We start from the raw sequence: 7,466 nt of genomic DNA, 5'->3' as shown, positions 1-7,466 counted from the left end.
AGGGTTTCTCAGCCTTCAGGAATGTGAGGATGATAGCACATTCCCACCTAACTTTTCATGGCCAAAGTGGGTGAAACAGCCATTCAGCTGTTTCGGTGCTTAGGCTTTAAATTCTGGTTTCTATATATGCTCACACAACAGAAAATAGCACCATTTAATTAAATAAATAAATATCACAATTTTGAAGTAATTAACTGTAACTGTGGAAAAGTCACTCCATTTAGAAGCAGACTTTGCTTTTGGTTTGCCATAGTAAGACCTGCCATAATATGCAACTCTAGTTGGCACCATCCTTATCACAGTCCATGTGCATGGTGCCCCCTGCAAGCATGCAGCGCTATAGCCCCATGTGCCAGAGCCAGGATTAAAATCAAGCCCTTGGACCTAGTGCTCTACCACTTGCTTAGCTGGGAAGTACAGCACAGATGCAAAAATATTAACTAGTATCTTCATAAACAATTATAAATATTGAAATAATTAATTGTATTTTGAATTTCTTGCTTAGGATAAAGTATGCTAACTAAATATATTTAAAAGAAAAGTCTGATGATTAAGTTTACCAGAAACAGTAAATCAGAAGAAAGACTATTTAATCAGGCTTGGAAGAATCAACAGAATAGCCCAAATGAGGAAGACTGTAGAAGGCTGGCTGAGTTTAAATGGGCACAGTGGTACCAGTGCCTTACTTGTTAACATCATATCATGAAGCACATCTATGTTCTGTGGGTTTACAGTACAACAGATATAGAAGCAGCAATATCACATGTGCTTTTTACAAAGAAACACAGATTCAACTTTTATCTTTAAAAGGATATGTTTCCTAAAGGAATCCCTTCACTGTTATGTCTTTTGAGTAAAGCTTCCGTAGTCCAAGTTTCATGGAATTGATGTGTACCTTAAAACAAACCTTGGCTGGGCGCGGTGGCTCATGCCTGTAATCCCAGAACTTTGGGAGGCCAAGGTGGGCGAATCAAGAGGTCAGGAGTTTGAGACCAGCCTGACCAACATGGTGAAACCCCGTCTCCCCTAAAAATACAAAAACTAGCTGGGCGTGGTGGCGCATGCCTGTAATCTCAGCTACTCAGGAGGCTGATGCAGGAAGATGGCTTGAACCCAGGAGGCAGAGGTTGACGTGAGCTGAGATCATACCATTTGGGTGACAGAGCGAGACTCCATCTCAAAAAAAAAAAAAAAAACCCTTAATAGGAACTTCAAATCTTCTCTTTTGTTTCCTTAAAAATACTTCAGATCATTTTAATAATAATAATAATAACTACTTACAGTTATTGAGGGCGTACAACGTGCCAGGTCCTGTGTTACATTGATTACTTAATCTAATCCTCCTAGACAACTTTAAGAGTTAACAAAATTATTATTCCATTTTACAGATGTAGAAACTGAGACACAAAGACATTATTTATATTACCACAAACAAGCTAGTTAAGAAATAAAGCTGAAAAAAAACGGTAGTCACATACCTACACATTTGAAAAATTACTGAATTATATACTTAAAAATTATGAACTTAATTGCATTTAAATCGTACCTCAATAAACCTGACTCTTAAAAAGCCAAAAAAAAAAAAAAAGAAAGAAAGAAAACTGGATTGAAACAAGGTCTACACTCTAATGCCAATATTCTTAAATGAATTAATATTTTAATAAAAGATTAATTACAAAATCATTCCTAAGAACCTACCCCTCCAAACTAAGCTACTTAATAGTCTTTGAAAATACGCTGGCTGGGCGCGGTGGCTCAAGCCTGTAATCCCAGCACTTTGGGAGGCCGAGACGGGCGGATCACGAGGTCAGGAGATGGAGACCATCCTGGCTAACACAGTGAAACCCCGTCTCTACTAAAAAATACAAAAAAAAAAAAACTAGCCGGGAGAGGTGGCGGGCGCCTGTAGTCCCAGCTACTCGGGAGGCTGAGGCAGGAGAATGGCGTAAACCCGGGAGGCGGAGCTTGCAGTGAGCCGAGATCCGGCCACTGCGCTCCAGCCTGGGCGACAGAGCAAGACTCTGTCTCAAAAAAAAAAAAAAAAAGAGAAAGAAAATACTCTATACTTGAGCCTTTGAGTTCTCTCCAAATCACTGTCTCTTTCTAAAATTTGATTTTCGTGAATTACTTATTAGAATACTTCTATAATTCAAATTCTAGCTCTAAGTCACCTTTCCTCATGAAACTCAGAAGTATTATTCTTGATCATCTTTTTTCTTCAGTTTATTATTGCATGCCACCTTGGATTGTAGTTATTTCGAGACAGACATCATAGCCCTCTCTGCTTCTTCCAATGCCAAGAACTGTCATTATTCAAAGTAGTCATTTTATAATTACTCGTGGAGCAAAGTAAATAGAGCATAGAACAGAAACAGAAAAGCAGTTGGGCAACAATTTATTTAGTTAATCAAACTATAAATATTTGCAAGGTTTTAAAAGGAAGGTACACCAGGCCCATAATTACTAGAAGAGGCATGACTGTTCTAGCAGCCTTGACTCAATCGTCTAGAATTCTCGGCCGGGCGCGGTGGCTCAAGCCTGTAATCCCAGCACTTTGGGAGGCCGAGACGGGCGGATCAGGAGGTCAGGAGATCGAGACCATCCTGACTAACACGGTGAAAACCCGTCTCTACTAAAAATACAAAAATTAGCAGGGCGAGGTGGTGAGCGCCTGTAGTCCCAGCTACACAGGAGGCTGAGGCAGGAGAATGGCGTGAACCCGGGAGGCGGAGCTTGCAGTGAGTGGAGATCGCGCCACTGCACTCCAGCCTGGGCTACAGAATGAGACTCCGTCTCAAAAAAAAAAAAAAAAGAAAAGAAAAAAGAATTCTCACTTCCCTTGGAGAATTCTCTCTTTGTTATCTGCTCCATTTTCTGTGCTCAGAATCAGGTAGACTCTGCTTCTTCCTCCATTTAAAATTGTGTCTCTATTTGGACCAAAATCCTTTTTCTTATGATGTTAGTGTGAAAAAAAAAATCAGAATTGTATTTTCAAAACGAATATTAGTCTATGCCAAATAGTGCAATAAGATAATAACTTTAGGGAATAAAACTAAACAGGTTTCCAAAGGAGAAGTTTCTGGTTCTTAGCTATTAAAAATAGAAAACTATGATAAAACAAAATTTTTTTGTTTTATATAAAGTGTTTCGCCAAACACTTTATATACATTACCTCATCCCAGTGAGAATGATATTACTTTTATTTCCATTTTGTATTTTACAGAGAATTTAAGTAACTTGCTGAATTACACATGGTTAGTGGTAGAACTGGAATGTGAATGCATATTATCCTGTTTTTGAAGTCACTTCTATTAATCATATGTCTTGGAGTCTCCCAGCTTCTTCCCAAGGACAATCCCAACTATGCTTATGAGTCATTTTCTGTGGGCCCCTCTCCATGGGCTCAGTGCCATCATCTCCCTTGCTCATCTCTCTATCTTGCTTCATTACTTGAGTGATTTCGGAAGAGATGACAGAAAACTTGTTTTACTCCTTTGTTGTGCTTATTCAAAATTCCCAAAACAGAACACTTGAACACTGCTGGTGGAAATGTAAATTAATACAATCTCTATGGAAAACAGTGTGGAGATTTTTCAAAGAACTGCCATTCAATCCAGCAATCCCACTACCAGGTATCTACCCAAAGGACAAGAAGTCATCATATCAAAGATACCTGCATGGGTATGTTTATCACAGCACAATTCACAATTGCAAAGACATGGAACCAACCTAAGTGCCCATCAACCGATGAGTGGATAAAGAAAATGTGACACACCTGTATCATGGAATACTGCTCAGTCACAAAAAAAAGAACAAAATAATATCTTTTATAGGAATTTGGATGGAACTGGAGGCCATTATTCTAAGTGAAGTAACTCAGGATTGAAAAACCAAATACTGAATGTTCTCACTTCTAAGTGGGAGCTAAGCTAAGGATATGAAAAGACATACAGAGTGGTATCATGGACATTAGAGACTCAGATGGGACAGGCTGGGAGAGGGGGCCTGGGATTAAAACCTATTGGTTATAATGTGCATTATTTGGGTGATGGGTGCACTAAGATCCCAGATTTCACCACTGTAACAGTTCATCCATGTAACCAAAAGCCATTTGTATCCCTAAAGCTTAGAATTAAAAAAAATAAATAAATTACTAGAACCCATTGACCTGTTCCATTTCTGAAAGAAGTCAGGAAGAAAAGGAATAATCAAATTCCGGCACTTCCTCCACAAACCAAGAGAGGCAGACTCATTAAAGATGTTTCTTTCTCAAACATCTCTTTGTTTCTGTCCCATTCCCGGGACTGTCAGTCAGGCAAGAGTCTCCATCTACCCACACATATGCATGGAGTGGGTTTTATTATTGGTAATAATGACAAAAACTAGAATTTAGTGGTGTCTCCTATTTTCTCAGTACTTGCAAAATGTTTAATATTCTTTACCTTATTACTTTTTCACATCCACACTATTAGATATTGCTATCAGCAGTTTGCAGATTATCATACAAATTAAGCAATTTTTGTCTAAACTCCCCAACCCTGAAAACTGATGTCTGAACATTGGTCTTTCTGTCTGCAAAGCCCTGGCTGCGAACCTGCTTCCCATATTGCATCTGATCCCACCCCATCAAAATTTTATTATTCAAAATTTGAATATAACACTGATATAATGCAAACATGTACACACAGGCATGCACATAAAGTCAACATATTTATACATTATGTAATTCGATACCTACAGGTATTTTCTTACAGTGTCTTTCAAGTTTCACTTAGCAGTGTTGTCACCAAGCAAGCTGTATGAATTCCACAAATAGTATTGATAAGAACATGCAATTCTGTGGAAGCTTTATTACTATAACTAAACTGTTCATGGCTTTTTACAGTTTATAAATACTGTCATCTAGTTCTCATTTGATGCTTGTATTAACCATGAATGTGAAATTATCACATTTTACAGAAAAGATACAGCTTCTAATAACTCAGAAAACAATCTGAAGTTAGAAGCTAGCAAAACAAAGAGAGGGGAATTGAATCTTGGCTCAAACTTCAAAGTTGGGGCTCTACATCACTTCCCACTGCCTCTTTTTATGTATTTCATGGATTCTTCCCTTATCCTAAATTATTCTCAGTGTGGTTGCTGATCGTGGTCATCTATGAAGCTGGTCATTTCCCCAGATAGAAATCTCCAACCAGTTCTATTACCAGAATGATTTTACATGGATTCAGTCCTTAATTTTTTTCCTAAGTCTTTCACTTCTCAGTGAAATGCCTGGATACAGCCCAAGGTGAAATGGAGTGAATGGCTCAGTGCTGTCTATTGCTGAGTCAGCTAATGCACGGTCTATGGGTCTGTGTGACTGAAGGCAATTGATTCCCAAAGGCAGACCTCTTCATCTCCTCAGCAGCCCCAGGCCTGAGTCCAACAAACCAGCACATTGTCTGGGATGGCCTTTAGAGTGCAGAAATCTTGTTTGCCACCTTTGTTGTCAAAGTGGAAGAGATAGAAGGATAGAAAGCTTTTTCCATCTGAAACCCTGCATCAACAGTGTTTTGCCTATGTTTTCTGATTACATACACTCCTATGAATGAGACATTGGGCAATGATTCCAAGATATAACTTCTCATGAATTAATGTTAACTCCTGTTACATTATTTAACATTAATGTTAAATAACTACCCAGAATTCCAGAAATAACTGCAATCCCAATCCAGTTAAGCAAAGCCTTATCTGAGACATATACACCATTCTACACTACAGCACTGCCAAGATTGGTGAATAAGCTAGAGAAGAATAGGATAAAGGCCTATTATTTATGTCTCATAGGCAAAACCACCATCACAGCCTACCTTCACTACTGTATTAGCCTCCAGAGTATTCTTGTATACATATTTGACCCCTACAGTCTAATCTGCAAAGACCAGCCATGGGTTATCTGACAGCATAAATCATATTGTCACTCCCCATCTTAGCAATACACGACAGCCTCCCATTACTCAAAATATAATCTAAACTCCTTACAAAGCCTGGTTGCTTAGATTTTATTCAGAGAATGTTTCAGAGAAATACTTGGAAAATTCAAGATCATAAGTCCATGAACAGCCAGGGGAGGAAGATATTCCTGCAAAATATTTTGATCTGGAGGAAGACCTGAGAACAGCAAGAAAAGGAGATGTTGACAGTGAAAGATGGAAGCTGGGAGATAGTCACCCAAAGGAAATAATATGTTCCTTATGGAGATCTGAAGAAAAGCAGTCAAGGTCTGGGCTGTGATTAGGTTTTTACCAGAAAGCAGGATTATTTGGCTCAAAAGCAAGCAATGGAGCTTTATTCAGTTTATTTTTTTAAATATTTTTAAAGGATTATTAGGATTATGGCATCTTCAAAGATAAAGAAAATTAAGAATAAGATACTCCAAGATCCTTAATTCATATACAAAGAAAGTAATTTCCAAAGAGGAGTGAGTAGGGGCTCCAGTGGTGCCGTCAGTGGGTGGCATTTACACAAAGAGGAGTGAGTTGCCTGGGATCTCGCATGAGGTGCTGTCAGAGCCAGGACAAGAACTCAGGAATCCACACTCAGACTCAATGCTTTCAAACAATATGTTATGAGGAGCTAATTTCTTTTTTTTTTTTTCCTTTTGTTTGTTTTCTATTCGTCACAATTTAATGCTTTAAAGTAAATGAAGATATAAACACATATGCTAAATACAAGTCTACGTTTCACCACTGTTAGATTTAAGACATAAAGATACTTTATGTCTTATGCTTATTCTCAATTCTGTACTTACTACATTGCAGACCAGTAACAGTTTGTGGATCAGCACCAATCTGTAGGCAGCATTTTGAGTAGCACAGCTCTGCATATCCTAACTAACCACCCCTGCAGGTTCATGACATGCTTCTCCATAGCAAGTTGATGCTTGACTTGCATAAGCACTTACAAAGCAGATGGCTGCCATCTCCAAAGGCGATCCTTTCTTCTTTGTATATGAACCTCACCATTAACTCCCTTCCTCTGAGAAGTCTAGAAAAAGACATACTGACCCTAGAAGTGACTTTAGCCATTGAACACAAAGCCCCTCATGCTGAGATGTTGAGCAACTTAAAAGCACTCAGAAGGCCAACCAACGATAATGGCATATATACATGTATCTTTAGTGAGTTATCAATACTTTTCTCAGACATTTGTTTTCTACAAGAATAATGCTTTGAGAACATATTACAACCACTTTTCAAAATTGCCTTGTGGTATCCTTCTGTCTCTATTGGCACTTCTCAGCCTCTCCTGCTTCATGTTTTTTTCCTCACAAAATGTCACCATCAGCGTATTTTATCTTTGCTTGTTTTTCTATGCCCACCAATAATGGCAATATACATACTATCTATTTTTTATCAGGTACTATCTTAAGTGCTTGACACACATTTATTTATTTATTTAATCTTTAAAACAACCTTGTGATTTAA

At 38.3% G+C, this 7,466-nt stretch overlaps 1 long non-coding RNA gene across 1 annotated transcript; it reads right to left on the bottom strand.

Moving 5' to 3' along the window:
• Positions 1–626: 626 nt before the first annotated feature.
• LOC144341252 (uncharacterized) lies at positions 627–2,293 on the bottom strand. Its single transcript, XR_013418134.1, has 3 exons — positions 2,172–2,293; positions 1,282–1,351; positions 627–1,176 (listed from the first exon to the last, which is right to left on the bottom strand). It is a non-coding gene; the product is annotated as an uncharacterized LOC144341252 (long non-coding RNA).
• Between the last annotated feature and the right edge of the window lie 5,173 nt (positions 2,294–7,466).

This window comes from Macaca mulatta, chromosome 6 (assembly GCF_049350105.2).
Source record: "Macaca mulatta isolate MMU2019108-1 chromosome 6, T2T-MMU8v2.0, whole genome shotgun sequence".
NCBI lineage: Eukaryota > Metazoa > Chordata > Mammalia > Primates > Cercopithecidae > Macaca > Macaca mulatta.
The sequence above is the reverse complement of the archived record's forward strand: the minus strand, read 5'-3'. Positions and strand labels throughout refer to the sequence as shown.